The sequence below is a fragment of the Hordeum vulgare genome, chromosome 5H (assembly GCF_904849725.1).
Source record: "Hordeum vulgare subsp. vulgare chromosome 5H, MorexV3_pseudomolecules_assembly, whole genome shotgun sequence".
NCBI classification, from domain to species: domain Eukaryota; kingdom Viridiplantae; phylum Streptophyta; class Magnoliopsida; order Poales; family Poaceae; genus Hordeum; species Hordeum vulgare.
This window is the reverse complement of record NC_058522.1, coordinates 50,562,929-50,580,631: the sequence shown is the minus strand read 5'-3', so window position 1 is coordinate 50,580,631 and position 17,703 is coordinate 50,562,929. Positions and strand designations below refer to the sequence as shown.

The 17,703-nt window shown below is 44.7% G+C and overlaps 1 pseudogene; it reads left to right on the top strand.

Moving 5' to 3' along the window:
* Positions 1 to 1,899: 1,899 nt before the first annotated feature.
* On the top strand, positions 1,900 to 17,219 carry LOC123396303 (annotated as a pseudogene).
* Positions 17,220 to 17,703: the final 484 nt, after the last annotated feature.

Genomic DNA, 17,703 nt, shown 5'->3' with positions numbered 1-17,703 from the left:
CACACGGAAGAATATGAAGCCGGTCGACCATAGAAGTTCAGACGTCACTCCAGGGAGACCAAAGCGCAGGCATTCAGCTGGTCAACATAAGTAACATTTATTACATACGTTATCAGTAACACACCTTTGTATTCATTACTTGAACCCTTGGTTGCCTTTGCCTTGATGAGGGGTAGCGCACTATATAAGCCACCCCTCCCCTCTACCACAAGGGTCCGCACCCCCTATAACTAACATTCCACGCTGCAAGAGTTCTTGAGCACTAATTCGTAGGGCTGTTACCTCCATGAGAGGGGCCTGAACTCATACATCATATGTACAAGCTTGCGTAGCTAGGACTCTGCCCTCTCCTTTCGTACACCTCACCTCTACTGTTAGGTTCATTCCCACGACAGATGGCGCCCACCGTGGGTCACGCATCTAAGCGACTTCCGGCAAGTTTGCGATTTTCATTCTCCGTCATCTCTTCCGGCAATGACTCATTCTTGGGTCGCGAGATCCATCTCAGCACGCTCATCTTCATTGACAATGGATCATCATGGCTTTAGGAGGCGCCTCTCGACGTTGAGGTGCTCCCGATCCGTGGGGCAATACACTTATGTGCAAGTTCCAGCGGTGTTCTCCTTCGGTAGACATCGACCCCGGTGTCGACTGTTTGCCCCACTACTCGACACCAGAAGCAATCCGGTCGCTCACGATTCCAGCGATGGGTGAAGCATGCGGTGGCTCGCCAAGCATCATCTCCGCAGATTGCGGCAATTGAGCCCGCTGAATCACTTCATGGCGCATTCGACTCGGCGTCAGATTAGTATGATGTCCCTTCCGAGTGCGTGAGTTGCAATCCTACAGCACAGGTCTTCATGGCGGGTTCTATTGAGAGCCCGCCTGGGTTCAGTCACGCCAGACGCGAGGTTGGGGAGTAGTCGAGTGGACATGCCCGCCAACGTCCTCCGACTTCTAGACGACGTCAACAACAGTTGTTCCCAAGTGGACCTCAGAACAACGTCGAGGTATTTTGTACTCTAGTTATAAATGTTGCAGCTGCCGCTAAGATAGTAGATCCCATTCAGCTGAAAAACTCACAAGCTGTCAGAGGCTTAGAGCAGATTCGTACATTGCTTCAAGCGGCATAGCATCAAATCCCAGTTGTAGCACAGTCACTCAATAGATTGCACAGTAATACACCCAGAGCAGATAGAGTTCGTTTAGTGTATAGTTCAGGTCACCTCAATGTCGCAGAGGCGGAGGTTACTGAGAGGATCAGCACAGAGATGAGAGGAGAAATCAGTTTGCTCCCCGTTACCACCGTGATGACCGCCGTCTGGTGTATTCTCCTCCGCGGAGTGGTTCGTATGTGTCTCGACACTACGACGATAGAGGCCAGTTCGGTGATGAGTGGGGTCCTGGGTTTGATGCGAGGAATGTACTGGCACAAGGGCGGATTGACACCAGCAGAGCTCACAGATATGGTTTTCACAAAGATCGTCCGAGTAGAAGCGGCACTGTGGTCTCCGGCCTCGAGTGTTTGACTAGGGCAATTCGTTCTCCTAATATTCCCCCAACTTCAGGTTGGCGGCTGGAATAAGTAAAATTACAGGAGAATCTAAGCCTCAAACTTGGCTCGATGACTACCGAGTGGTAGTGCAGATTGGCGGAGGTAACGACAATGTTGCCATGAAGCATTTGTCTCTGATGTTGGATGGTTCGCCCAGGGCGTGGCTGAATCAGTTGGCTCCTTCCAGGTTCTATTGTCGGGAAGATCTCGCCCAAGTGTTCATCAAAACATTCGAGGGAACCTGCAAGTACCCTCCTGGTTTGACGGAGTTGCAGTATTGCGTGCAAAAGCTGAGTGAGTCTTTGAGAGATTATATCCAGCATTGGACCACCCTTCATCACACGATGGAAAACGTTTCTGAGTACCAGGCAGTCTGCGCTTTCAAGGCTGGTGTCAGGTACAGAGAATTGTATCTAAAGTTTGCTTGGACAGCTGACATGTCCATGAGCAATATGATGGAGATTGTCGCCCGATACGCCAATGGTGAAGCAGAAGACCGCCTCCGCAGCAGCAAAGGAAAAGGAGTCGACAATGACGTTGGCGGCAATTCCAATAAGAAACAGAAACGTAAGGCTGATGGTTCCGCTCCAGCCGAAGCAGCTGCCCTGGCTACACAAGGAAAGTCAAAGGAAAAGCCCAAAGAGAAATTCCCTCCCAAAAAGTCAAACAATCAGTCAGATGTCCTTGATTTACCTTGTACAATCCAAACGAAGAAAGATGAAGACGGCGATCTGAGATTGCCCAAACACACTACTCGTCAGTGCAGACTGTTGATCCAATAGTTCAAAGATAATCCGTCAAGTAAGAAGACTCCTGAGAAGGAGGATGTAGAAGATAAATAAGATTTCCCACAGGTCAACGCTACTCTCATGATTTTTGCTGATGTAGAGAGAAAAAGTCGGTTGAAGGTCATAAAGAGAGAGGTCAACCTGGCAGTTCCGACCACCCCGTCATACCTCAAGTAGTCTCATACTCCCATAACGTTTTGATCACTCGGATCATCCTGCTCACGTCGCTACCCCTGTTCGACAAGCTTTGGTGGTAGACCCAGATGTGGGAGGCATTCGTCTTCGCAAGGTTTTGATGGATGGAAGGAGTGGTTTAAATATTTGGTATGCAGATACCCCTAAGGTAATGGGCATTCCGATGTCCCGACTGAGTGAAAGCAATATGCAGTTCCATGGGGTCATCCCTAGGAAAAAGTCCAAGTCACTCGTCTAGATTGCGCTGGATGTGGTATTCGGCACAAACAAGAACATTCGCAAGGAGAAGCTAACGTTCGAAGTTGTAGATTTTCAGAGGGCCTACCATGTTATCCTTGGTCGCCCAACTTATGCGCGTGTCATGGCATGCCCATGTTACGTGTACCTCAAGATGAAGATGCCAGGGCCCAAGGGCGTCATCACAGTCACAGGCAATCGACAGATAGCTAAAGAGTGCTTGCAACAAGGCTCCAAGATCGCCGATCAACAGATGGTTGTGGTTGAGCTGGAAGGATACCGGAACACCACTGATCATACCGACCTGATGCGCTCTAAGAAGACCGCTTCCGAGTCTGCTTTTCAGTCGGCAGGTGAAGTCAAAAAAGTGAGCATCCACCCCACATATCCTGGTTCTCCCCCGACCAACATCTCAACAACACTCGACAACAAATAGGAAGCCAAGCTCATCCAGTTCCTCCATGAGAACTGGGATATCTTTCCATGGAAGCCTGCTAACATGTCGGGTGTGCCTAGGGAACTGGCTGAGCATCGACTGAGAGTGGATCCAAAGGCAAAGCCTGTTAAAGAGCATTTGCGTCGGTTTGCAGCACATAAACGGAAAGCAATCAGCAAGGAGGTGGCTCGACTCTTGGTGGTTTACCACTCTGAGTGGCTCGCAAACGTCGTCATGGTCCCCAAGAAGGACAAGCCCTTCGTATGTGTATCGATTTCAAGAATATCAATAAGGTGTGCCCGAAAGTTCACTTTCCACTCCCCCGCATCGATCAAATTATCGACTCGATTGTGGGGTGTGAGTGTTTATCCTTTAATGATGCATACTCTGGCTACCATCAGATCCGTCTGTTTGGTCTAGATGAAATAAAAAACGGCCTTCATCACCCCTTTCGGGTGTTTTGGCTATATCACCATGCCTTTTGGTTTGAAAAATGTCGGTGCTACTTTCATGCGTATGATTCAGAAGTTCCTGGTTGATCAAATCAGTCCGAATGTCGAAGCCTATATGGATGATATTGTAGTCAAGTCTCACAAACGTTCCGACCTGCTGACTAACATGGCAGAAACATTCGACAATCTGAGAAAATATGATATCAAGTTGAATTCAGCTAAGTGCACTTTTGGAGTTCCTGGCGGCAAGTTACTTGGTTTGCTCATTTCCGAACGTGGGATCGATGTCAACCCCGAGAAGATCGGTGCCATCGTCCGAATGAAAAGCCATGTGCATGTGCACGATGTTCGGAGGCTCACAGGCTGCTTGGCGGCGTTGTGTCGGTTCATTTCTTGTCTCGGTGAGAAGGCATTGCCTTTGTACCAACTCATGAAGCAGTACGATGTGTTCGAGTGGACTGATGAAGCAGAAGAAACATTTGTCGAGCTAAAAGACCTGCTTTCCACCCACCCGGTGCTTGCTTCTCCGCATAGCAAAGAACCCCTCCTCTTAATTATACATCGTAGCTACAAATCAAGTCGTCAGCACAGTTCTAACTGTTGAGAGTGAAGAAGAGGGCAAAGCTTACAAAGTCCAACATCCTGTATACTCTATTTCTGAAGTGTTGACTCCTTCGAAGCAAAGGTACCCCCATTATCAGAAGCTCCTCTATGGCATATATCTATCAGCAAAGAAGGTGGCACACTACTTCCAAGATCACTCGATGTCAGTCGTCAGTGATGCTCGGTTGTCTGAGATCCTCAACAACTAAGATGAGGTTGGTCGAGTAGCCAAATGGGCCATTGAACTCTTATACTTCGATATCAAATTTGAAGAAAAGAAGGGAATCAAGTCTCAAGTGCTTGCTGATTTCATGGGCCATTGAACTCTTATACTTTGATATCAAATTTGAAGCAAAGAACAGCAACAGCCGACTCAAATTCACTGGCCTCACTAGACCATGTTCTTTGATGGTTCTAAAATGTTGAACGGGTCTGGTGCCGGCGTGGTTTTGGTATCTCCAAAAGGTGACAAGCTCAGCTATATTCTCCAAATTAACTTTGATTCCTCCAATAAGGAAGCTGAATATGAGGCACTCCTCTACAGGCTGCGTATGGCTATCTCACTCGGCGTCTGACGCCTCATGGTATACGGTGACTCGGATTTGGTGGTCAATCTAGTGATGAAGGAATGGGATGTCAGTAACCCTGCCATGACCGGGTATTGCAATGCAGTAAGAAAGCTGGAGAAGAAGTTTGAAGGTTTGGAACTTCATCATATTCCCCAAGTGAAAAATCAAGTAGCTGACGACCTAGCCAAGATGGGGTCCACTTGGAAACCTGTACCCAGCAACGTGTTTATGGAACACTTATATTCTCCTTCAGTACACGAAGATCCCTTCACTAAAGAGCCCCCACAAGCGATATGCACTTCCAACCCGACTGAGGATGATGTTCCATCAGTTATTGATCGGGTCATGGAGATTCTAGTCATTACGCCCGATTGGACAGTTCCATACATTGCATATATATTGAGACAAGAACTCCCACAAGATGAGGTTGAAGCCCGACAGATTGTCCGCAGATCTAAAGCGTTTACTGTAATGAACAGGCGCATTTTCAGAGAAAGTGTGACTAGTGTAGCTCAGCGGTGCATCTCTCCTGAAGAAGGTCGATTGATTCTAGATGAAATCCACTCAGGGACCTGTGGTCATCATGCATACTCTCGAACAATTGTTGCCAAAGCATACCGAGCTGGGTTTTTCTGGCCACATGCTAATGAGATGGCCAAGGAAATCGTGGATCGCTGTGAAGGATGCCAGTTTTACTCCAATTTCTCACATAAACCCATTTCTACTCTGAAGACTATTCCACTCATCTAGCCATTCGCTATGTGGGGTTTGGATATGGTTGGTCCTCTCCAAATAGGCCAGAGTGAATTCAATCATTTGCTTGTGGTAGTCGATAAGTTCACCAAGTGGATCGAAGCCAAACCTGTAAAAAAAGTTGGATTCTCGCACTGCTATCAAGTTCATAAAAGAAATAACATTCCGGTATGGAGTTCCCCACAGTATTATCACACACAATGGCTCTATCTTCGACTCAGAAGAATTCAGATAGTTTTGCTCCGCCCAAGGTACTCGGGTTGATTACGCATCTGTCGCGCACCCCCAAACTAATTGTCAAGCTGAGCGAGCTAATGAACTTATCCTTCAAGGGTTAAAGCCTCGACTCATGCGAGACTTGGAGAATGCAGCCGGAGCTTGGGTTACTGAACTACCATCAGTTCTGTGGGCCTTGAGGACGACACCCAACCGGTCGACTGGACGCACTCCTTTCTTCTTGGTTTATGGAGCCGAAGCTGTTTTACCAATTGACTTCCTCGACAATTCTCCCTGAGTGGAACTTTATTCTGAGGCTGAAGCTGAACAAGTGCGACGGGATGGCATAGACCTTCTGGAAGAAGAACGCGAACTGGCTTTGCTTAGGTCGATAGTCTACCAACAGGATTTGCGCCGTTTCCATGAGAGACATGTTAGGATTCAATCATTTCACGAAGGCGATCTGGTGCTCCGAGTGGATCAGCAATGGCCACACAAGCTCGCCCCCGCATGGGAAGGACCTTTCATCATTACCAAGGTGCTGAATAATGGAGCCTACCACCTCTTTAATCTCAAGAAGAGAATCGACGAATCACGCGCATGGAATGCAGATTTGCTGCGATGATTTTACCCTTGACAAGTGTATGATTTGATGTAATAAGAGTTTACTAGACAATGTTCTTATCAAAGTTATGACTCCCACAGTCTTCGCCGATTCCGGTTGTGCAATCTCAAATTCAGAAATATTTCGAGTGGCAAGCAATCCTCTCACTCGGGGGCTTAGCTATGAACAAGATTTTGCCAAAGTGTCAAAACATACTCCGAGTGACGAGCAATCCTCTCACTCGGGGGCTTAGCTGCGAATCAATCGCCTAAGTTAAAAATACTCCAAGTGGTGAGCGATCCTCTCACTCGGCGGGTTAGCTGCAAATCAATCGCCTAAGTTAAAAAAATACTCCGAGTGATGAGCAATCCTCTCACTCAGGGGCTTAGCTGCGAATCAATCGTCTAAGTTAAAAAATACTCCGAGTGGTGAGCGATCCTCTCACTCGGGCGCTTAGCTGCGAATTGATAACCCACAAGTGTAGGGGATCGCAACAGTTTTCGAGGGTAGAGTATTCAACCCAAATTTATTGATTCGACACAAGGGGAAGCGAAAGAATATTTTCAAGTATTAGCAGCTGAGTTGTCAATTCAACCACACCTGAAAGATTAGTGTCTGCAAGCAAAGTATCAGTAGCAAAGTGGTATGATAGCAACGGTGCCAGAAAAGGATCTGTTCATGGCAGACTATTCCTAACTTGTTGTATCAATGGCGCCAGTAAATAGCACGTTGACGGGGAACTATTCTTGAGAATAATGCTTTCCCGACTACGGCTCCAGAAAAGTCTTGCAACAGGTAACAGCAAAGTAGCAAGTAACAACAGTAGTGATAGCAGTAGCAAGGAACGGCAGTAGTGACAGCAGTAGCAAGTAACAGTAGTAGTGACAACAGCAGCAAGTAAATGTATCAAGGACTAGTAGTAGAAGACTCGTAGGCAGTGGATCGGTGATGGATGAGTATGGCAGATGTGATTCATCATGTAATAGCTATAACATGGAGAGATATGTAACTAGCTCCCGTTCGTCAATCTAATGTAGGCATGTATTCCGGTTGTAGTCATACGTGCTTAGGGAAAAGAACTTGCATGACATCTATTGTCCATCCCTCCCATGGCAGCAGGGTCCGAATGGAAACTACGGGATATTAAGGTTCTCCTTTTAATAAAGAACTGGACCAACGCATTTACACTTGGTGAATACATGGACTCCTCATACTATGGTCATCTCCGGGAGTGGTTCCGGCTATTGTCACTCCGGGGTTGCCGGGTCATAACACATAGTAGGTGACTACATCTTGCAAGATAGGATCTAAAACACACATATATTGGCGACAACATAATAGGTTCAGATCTGAAATCATGGCACTCGGGCCCTAGTGACAAGCATTAAGCATGGCAAAGTAGTAGCAACATCAATCTCAGAACATAGTGGATACTAGGGATCAATCCCCGTGAAAACTAAATCGATTACATGATAGATCTCATCCAACTCATCACCGTCCAGCAAGCCTATGATGAGACTACTCACGAACGTTGAAGAGCATCATGGAATTGTCGATGGAGGAAGGTTGATGATGACGATGGCGACAATTTCCCCTCTCCGGAGCCCAGAACGGACTCCAGATATGCCCTCCAGATGAAGAATAGGAGGTGGCGGCGCCTCCGTATCGTAAAACGCGATGAATCCTTATCCCTGATTTTTTTTCCAGGCGAAACGGAATATATAGAGCTGAGATTGGAGGCGGTGGAGCCTCGTGGGCCCCACAAGCCCTGACGGCGCGCCCAGGGGGGTGGCCGCGGCCCCTGGGCTTGTGGCCCACTGTCTCACCTCCTCTGGTGGATCTTTGCGCAGGTATTTTTCATTAATTCCAGAAAAAATCTCCGTAAATTTTCAGGTCATTCTGAGAACTTTTATTTCTGGAGAAAAACAACACCATGGGAATTCTGGTGATAACAGCGTTAGTCCGGGTTAGTTCCATTCAAATCATGCAAATTAGAGTCCAAAACAAGGGCAAAAGAGTTCGGAAAAGTAGACATGACAGAGACGTATCAACTCCCCCAAGCTTAAAGCCTTGCTTGTCCTCAAGCAATTCAGTTGACAAACTGAAAGAGACAAAAGAAAAACTTTGACAAAATCTGTTTGATCTTGTTGTTGCAACTATGTCTAACTCATAACCGGAATTTCAGCAAGATCACAAGCAAACCACATAAGAAAATGACATCTAGGTCTCACGTAAACTCATATCAATGGCATAATCAACTAGCGAGCAAATAATAATAAGCCTCGAATGTCCACACTTGCTAGCTCTTTCTGAGACCGCAAAACATAAATGCAGAGCACCTTCAAAGACCAAGGGCTGACTAAACATTGTAATTCAAGGCAATGAAGATCCAGTCACAGTCATACTCAACACAGCTAAAAGCAAAGCATAAAAATGATAGAGGTGCTCTCTAATTGGTGCTTTTGTAAGAGGAGGATGACTCAACAAGAACATAAATAGACAGTCCCTTCGCAGAGGGAAGCATTGATTTGCAGAGGTGCCAGAGCTCAAGCTTTTAAAACAGAGATAATAATTTTGGGTGGCATGCTTTCATTCTCAACGCAATGACTAAAAGTTCTCAACATCTTCCATGCTACACATTGTATAGGCGGCTCCCAAACAGAAAAGTAAAGTTTTGACTCTCCCACCACTAATCAATCAGACTCCACGGTAGCCGATTCCTCGGGTACCGTCCATACCAACATCAATCATGGGGGAGTTTTGTTTGCAATTATCTTTTCGATTTGAGCATGGAACTGGGAATTCCAATTACCGGCCCCTCTCTCGTGAATGATAGTGAACAAACAGATATCGAGGATAACACGCCTAGCATGGAAGATACCAATAGCCCCTTGTCACCACATGAGCGGTTCGGGCATGCAAAATAGATTATTTCTTGAAGGTTTAGAGAGTGGCACATGCAAATTTATTTGGAACAACACGTAGATACCACACATAGGTAGGTATGGTGGACTCATATGGAAGAACTTCGGGTTTATGGAAGTGGATGCACAAGCAGTATTCCCGCTTAGTACAAGTGAAGGCTAGCAAAAGACTGGGAAGCGACCAATTAGAGAGCGACAACAGTGATCAAAATGCATTGAGATTAACTAGCATTGAGTGCAAGCATGAGTATGACATAAATCACCATGAACATGAATATCATAGAGGCTATGTTGATTTTGTTTCAACTACATGTGTGAAAATGCGCCAAGTCAAGCCACTTGAAACATTCAAAGGAGGATACCATCCTATTATACTACGTCATAGTCATCTCAAAATTCATGTGGGCATCCAAGACAAACCATTATAAGCTCCTAGCTAAGTAAGCATGGCATAAGAAACTATGATACCTAAGTTGTCATTGCAAACATGTTTCTCTCACAACAAAGCTGAATTAGGCATGATGAGCTAGTCATATTTACAGAAACAAAATAGATCAAGTTCATACCAGCTTTTCCAGGCTCAGTCACTTCATCATATACCGTCATTATTGCCTTCCACTTGCACGATCGAATGTGCAGGCAAACACAAAGGAGAAGACAAAGTAATATGGCTCTTTGAAAGCTAATCAGTTATGCATGCAAGAGCCACTAAACATTGTAACCATGGTCTTCTACCTTGACCCAAAGAAAAAAAGAAAACTATCTACACAGAAAAGCTCCCAACAAGCAAAAGAAGAAAAGAAAATCTTTTTGGGTTTTCTTCAAACTAGACAGACACACGAAAAGAAAACGAGAAAAAGAAAATAAACTAGCATGGATGATACAGTGGCAAAGTGTGAACACCGGCTAACAAAGTGAAAGCATAAGCAAGAATGTAAAGTCGGTGAGAACACGTACTCCCCCAAGCTTAGGCTTTTGGCCTAAGTTGGTCTACTCCCAAGGATGGTCCTGGCGAAACCCGAAATCATAATGGGGGTTATACGGGACCGCTGCACCCACTGCCTGAATAGTTTCGTCACGGAGACAAGCAACCTGAAAGTCAAAGAAGACAGGAGCAGGAAGGGTAATATGGAAAACACGCTGCGGGTTAAATATCAAACAGTATAGGACGGATTCATCATCCCTCTCAAGGAACTGGCAGCGTGCCGAAGCGACTTGGTCAAGGAAAGCTGTATGGAGCGGGGGATCTCCTTCGCAGATGGGTACTCCAAGAAAATTTGCTATGCGAGTGGAATAGATCCCACCAAAGAAATCCCCTTCATTAGCATTCTTATTCAGCCCCCTTGCTATTATAGCTCCCATGTTGAAACTCTTGTCACCCATCACTGCGCTCTTAAGGATACTAACGTCGGGTGCGCAGAGGTGACAATGCTCAATCTCGCCATTAATGCATCTGCCTATGAAGAGGGCAAAGTAATGCAAGGCAGGAAAATGAATACTCCCCATGGTAGCTTGCGTAATGTCTCTAGTTTCTCCAACAGTAATACCAGAGCAAAAATCTCTAAGCGAACATTTAGGAGGATCATTGAGGCTACCCCAAATAGGTATTTTGCAAATTCTATTGAAATCCTCGAAATCCATGGTATATGATTTGTCATAGAGATCAAACAGTACCGATGTGTCACGGCCAGCTGAAAATTTGAATCTACGAACAAAAGAGGCAGTGAGAGCAACATACTGTTCACATTTATCGGAGATGAATTCTTTCAGTCCGATGTTGCGAACAAGTGCATCAAACTCATCTTTGAAACCTGCCTCAATCATAAATTCATCAGAAGACCATTCACATGGTTGTACCTGCGCGTCCCTTGGTTGGTAAGGATCAGGCTCCCGAATCGGAAGACGGGGACCTCTCTTGCTTGAGGAACCACCATGAAAGTTTCTCCTGAACAACTTCCTTTTCTGAAATTTTCAGTGACCGAAAGGAAAAGTGAACAAGGCTCAACTAAACTAGTAGAAACTACTCCCACAAGTGCCTAGAGGCCATATTACGCATCAAAACCACTTGGGACTAGCTAGAATTTGCATGCAAAGCTCAAGAACATGGTCACCAAGGCAGCAAAAATACGCGGAGTATAAGGCACTAGAGCAAAAACTAATTGGACCAATGGAGGAGTTACTTACCAATGGTGATTTGAGCAAAGAGATCGAAAATCCCAGCAAGAGGAGCAAGAACACGGGTTTGAGCTGCGAGACAATTTTTTCTGGAGGTAGGAGAACCAGATGAGAGCAAGAATGAGTGGAGGGGGTGCCTATGGGCCCCACAAGCCTAGGTGGTGCGGCCAGGGGGTGCCCGCGCCATCAGGGCTTGTGGCCCACGGGTACAGCCCCCACACAAGCTCTTCGTCTCAGTATTTTTCAAAAATTCCAGAAAAAATCATACTTGATTTTCAGGACGATCCGAGAACTTTTACTTTCGGGGTACTTTTCCACGGGCCGCTAAAACAGAAAACAGGGAAAACTAAACTAAATCTATCATTTTTCTTCTGAGAAACCTAAGGTGAAAGCTTGGAACAGAGATTTGTGACACCTCGTTTCATCCAACTCATGGTCGTCGAAAGAAAATCCGTCAATGAGGTTTATCAAGTCTCCTCGACAAACCATTTCGAATCGCAAAAGAGAACGGAGAATTTTCGAATAGTCACTAGGTCACCTCAATGGGGATATGTATCTCACCAACAAGAAAATCATACTTCATCTTGACACGAGGTATAGGGCATTCAAAGCACCCAATAAGAATCGATGAATTTTTTTCGATAGCATTGATGTAGTGTACTCGATATTGTTTCTTCGAAAAGTGCACCGTATGCTCATTACCGTTGACATGGAAAGTGACATTGCCTTTGTTGCAATCTATAACAGCCCCTGCGGTGTTTAAAAAGGGTCTTCCGAGGATGACTGCCATGGCATCATCCTTGGGAATATCCAAGATAACAAAGTCTGTTAAGATAGTGACGTTAGCAACCATAACAGGCACATCCTCGCAAATGCCGATAGGGAAAGCAGTTGATTTGTCGGCCTTTTGCAGAGAGATTTCAGTGGGTGTCAACTTATCTAGTAAGCATGGTGGAAATCTTAACCTCTGGTATAGTTAGCAAGCATGGTGGAAATCTTAACCTCTGGTATCCTCCTCTTATTAGTCACAATATCTTTCATGTACTTAGCATACAGAGACATTTTGAGCATATCTGTTAAACGCATTTGCAGAAATACATGTCTGATCATTACAACAAAGCGCTCAAAATCCTCATCATCCTTTTTATTGGATGGTTTGGGAGGAAAGGGCATGGGTTTCTGAACCCATGGTTCCCTTTCTTTACCATGCTTCCTAGCAGCGATGTCATTCTTATCGTATCTCGTAGTCTTAGGCTGTGGGTTATCAAGATCAACAGGTTCAATCTCCATATCCTTATCGTTGCTAGGTTGAGCATCAACATGAACATCACTATTGATATTATCATTACGCTCATGTTCATCACCAAATTGTGTTTCAGCATCAGAAACAGAGGCATCGTTTGGACTCTCAGGGGTAGCAGCAACAGGGTTGCTAGCGTGCAGGTTCCTATCATCTTTCTTCTTCTTTCAAGGATGATTAGGTGCATCAGTGCTAACTCCTTGAGAATCTTGTTCAATTCTCTTCGGATGACCCTCAGGATACAAAGGTTCCTGGGTCAATCTACCGCCTCTAGTGACGACTCTAACAGAATTATCATGCAACTCATTGAGCAAGTCATTTTGAGCTTTAAGTACTTGTTCTACGTGAGTAGTAACCATAGAGGCATGTTTACTCAGAAGCTTAAGATCATTGACATTTCTGTCCCCACAAGCACTTAAATGACTAAGAATACGAGCATTTTGTTCCAATTGTCTGCTAACATAATCATTGAAACTCTGTTGTTTGGCAACAAAGTTATCAAATTCATCCATGCATAAGCTAGCAGGTTTATCAAAAGGAATATCATTCTCATCAAACCTACGCAGAGAGTTTACTTCGACTACCTGTCTCGGGTTATCACGACCATGGATCTCTTTGATAGGTGGTAGATTTTTGACATCTTCAGATTTAATGCCTGTCTCTCGTATAGATTTCTTGGGTTCTTGCATATCTTCAGGACTGAGGAATAGAATACCTCTTTTCTTCGGAGTTGGCTTAGGGGGTGGTTCAGGAATAGTCCAAGCATTCTCATTGCACAAGATGTTATTCAGTAGAATCTTAGCTTGTTCTATGGTTCGTTCCCTAAAAACACAACCAACACAACTATCTATGTGGTCTTTGGAAGCATCGGTAAGTCCATTATCGAAGATATCAAGTATTTCATTCTTCTCAAGAGGGTGATCAGGGAAAGCATTCAGTAGCTGGATGAGCCTCCCCCAAGCTTGTGGGAGACTCTCTTCTTCAACTTGAGCAAAGTTGTATATTTCCTGCAAGGCAGCTTGCTTCTTATGGGCAGGGAATTTTTTTTCAGAGAAGTAGTAGACCATATCCTGGGGGCTACGCACACAACGAGGAGCAAGAGAAGTGAACTAGGTCTTAGCATCATCCTTTAGCGAGAAAGGAAACAGCTTGAGGATATAGTAGTGTTCCTCACTAGTGAATAGGGTGGCTATATCATGCAGTTTGGTAAGATGGGCTACAACCGTTTCAGACTCATAACCGTGAAAAGGATCATATTCGACCAGAGTGATTAACTTAGGGTCGACAGAGAATTCATAATCCTTATCGGTCACAAAGATAGGCGAAGTATTAAACTTCTGGTCGTATTTCATCCTAGCGTTCAGAGATTTTTCTTTCCACTTGCGCAGTAATTTCTCAACATCATAGCTATCCATACACACAAGAAAGACCTCGGCTATCTCTCCCTCCATAACATAGCGCTCAGGCATAACAAGCAATTCAGGCATAGTAGCATGTTCTACTTCAATAGTCACTACAAGAAATATGCTCATACATGATGTTTTTTAAAATGTCGTTGATGAATTCGTCATAAATCTATGACAATTTCTTCCGAAATTGTCGTAAGTTGTTGGAGGGGATCAAATCTACATATAAATTATGACGATGTGAGTCAAAAACGTCGTAACCGTATACGATGAGATCGTCATAACTTTTACGACGATTATAAAAATATCGTAACTTGTTCTAACTATGTTGACATGTCACTCGTGGGTCCGTTCTATCCCACCTCATCCTAATTTGTGAAGCAACCTACTATTCTCTCATTTCAAAAATTCTCGAAATATTCTCATAAATACTTTGGATCATATATTCCTAAAATATGTGAAAACCTTTCCTTCCATAGTTCAAAAATAATTCAGCAATATTCATTTTCCTATTCTGTTCAGCATAGCACTTTGTGAAGGAAGTGCTATTTCTATTTCTTTGATTACCCTCATTTTTCTTGGGAACTCTTTCCTATCCAAATCATTGCCTCATGAAAACTTTCGTAACGATTTGCCTAGTAAATCTTTCTCAGCAAATTTCCAAAGTTTGTGTTCAGCTAACTTCTTTGTGAAGGAAGTAGTAGATAGGAATGCATACAACTCGGTGATCATACATAAAATGTAGTCTAAGTTGAGTGAATATTTCAGTGATGCCATTTTGCACAATATTTTTTATAGCCGATTCACAAAATCTACTTATTTTTAGCAGGTAGAAACTACTCCCTCCATTCTAAAATATAAGGTGTATTAGGTTTTTTTAAAGTCAAACCATGTCGATGTGTAAATGATCAAAAATAGCTAGAAAGGTCGGAAATGCATACAACTTGGTGATCATACATAAAATGTCGTCTAAGTTGAGTGAATATTTCAATGATGCCCTTTTGCATAATATTTTTATAGTTGATTCACAAAATCTACTTATTTTTAGCACTTAGAAACTAATATTTTAAATCGTAGATGTTTCCAACCATGTTAAAATTTAAAAATAAAGTTAGGCGATAAAAGTTTTTGAATGTCAAAATAAAAATGTTCGGGTGTGTCGGATATTACCTAGGAGAATTTTACTTTAGACATTTTTAATTTTAAGGGGTTTTATTATGCTAAAATAAAATAATCTGTTAAATAATGAAATAAAAACTTAAACAAATAATAAAAAGGGAAAAGAAACCCCTCTTGGCCCAAACTCGGCCGGCCCCAGCCAGCCCACCTAACCGGGGGGTATTTAACCCCCATCTAACCCTAAATGCACCCACAGCTTCACTCCCAGTCCACCCCACGCTGCCAACCCATCCAGGAGGGGGAAGCTCTCTCTCCCACGTTCCCTCCCCTCACGCACAGCGCCACCGCCGACCACGCCGGCCCTCCCTCCCCTCGCTCACGTCACCCCGCCGCCGCGACCTCCCCTCCCTCCTCCGCTCTCCTCCTCCTAAAGCCTACCCGGCCATCCGCGCCGCCGTGATCCCGGCCCCGTCGCGCTCCCCGACGTCGCCGCGGCCGTGGGGCCCAGATGCCACCCCCATCACCGTCAGTCGCGGGCCTCTGGCGAGGTCCATGGCCACCTTCACCCGCACGCGAGTGCCCCCTCCCCTCAGGTCCGGTGTTCCCCCGCCCCCTCCCCCGTTCCGTTGTTTGGAGTTTGATTGAATCTGTGTCGCAGGAAGCCCCACGTCAACGTCGGCACCATGGGCCACATCACCACGGCAAGACCACGCTCACTGCCGCCATCACCAAGGTCAGATCAGGCCCGCTCTTGCCTCGAGCTGGTCGGAATTTGAATGGCTCGCCGTCTGTAGATGTGATCTGAATTCTGAATGAGTGAGTCTTTTTCGCAGGTGTTGTCGGAGGCTGGGAGCGCCAAGGCGGTGGCATTTGACGAGATCGACAAGGCCCCGGAGGAGAAGGCCAGAGGAATCACCATATCTACGGTCCGGTCTTGGCGCTTGCTGCTCACATTTTGGGCCATACTATTGTTCTGTGTTCGTCTCCATTTGCAGTTCAAGTGCTGATTCTATGGGCTTCTTTTTCTGTTGTTTTGTGCAGGCTCATGTTGAGTATGAGACCGCTAAGAGGCACTATGCTCATGTGGACTGTCCAGGACACGCCGATTACGTCAAGGTAACTGCCATGGGTTGAGGGATCTAGTGAAACTATTTTGTAAACAGTTATGGAATGCCCTCGATGCTGAATTCAAGATCTGGGTGACTGACCTACATGATGAACTTCGAGTACAATACTACATATCAGAATAGCAACTTACCATGTCTAGCGCGCACATGCATTCTAAAGCCTTCAGATTCCTTAACTACATATCACACACTTCGCTGATGCTTGTGTGCTTTTAATTTGCTGTGGATTACTTAGAACATGATCACCGGTGCTGCTCAAATGGATGGTGGTATTCCTGTCATGTCATCTCCTGATGGCCCCATGCCACAAACAAAGGAGCATATTCTTCTAGCTCGACAGGTTCCAAATTCTCACTATTCTTTGCCAGCAGTTTGTCTCTTTAGCATGTTCACTTTGCAGTTTTGAGAAGATGGACATTTCCCCCTCTTTTTTTAGGTCGGTGTGCCATCACTTGTTTGTTTCTTGAACAAAGTTGATGCTGTTGAGGATGAAGAGTTACTGGAACTTTTGGAGATGGAGCTTCGTGGTATGCTATCATTTTTGAGTTGTCCATTTTGTTTTTGGTTGGTCGATCATGTTCCTGTTGTGAGGAAATTTGTCGTCTCCCTTTTTTCTGCAGAGCTCCTCAGTTTCTACAAGTTCCCTGGGGATGATATTCCTATCATTCGTGTATCTGCTTTGTCGGCTTTGAACAGAACAAACGAGGATATAGGAAAGAATGCCATTTTGAAACGGATAAAAGAAAATGGTAGCAGTTAGATATCTCGAATTCAGTTCAGATCAGTATTGTTTACCAGCTGGACAGAAGCTATTATGCTTGTGCTTTTTAACACCATGTAATATATGTAGCCTCCACAATCTGTTCCATTTTGCTTGCTATTAAATCTCTGTGACATGGTTTGTGAGCTCTAGCCGTGTCTAGGTTTGGAATTCGGTCAGTGTTGTGAAATCCGACATCGTTCATGTGGCTGATGTCCCCGTCTATTTTAGAACGTAGCACTGGGATTAAACAGTTATGATCAGCGTTTGCATGATTTAGTATCATGGCTAATTCAGCGACATGTCCGATTTAAACAGTTGTGAAATTTTTGGGGTGTATTGCATAACAAGAGTTTGGAATCTCATTTGCAGTTATGCTTGTATTTTATGAATAGCTTAATTTTAGCAATAGGAATAGACAATCACACCTAATTCTCAAACAGATCATTTAGTGCTTACTCAGTTATAGTATTTTGGCAATCTC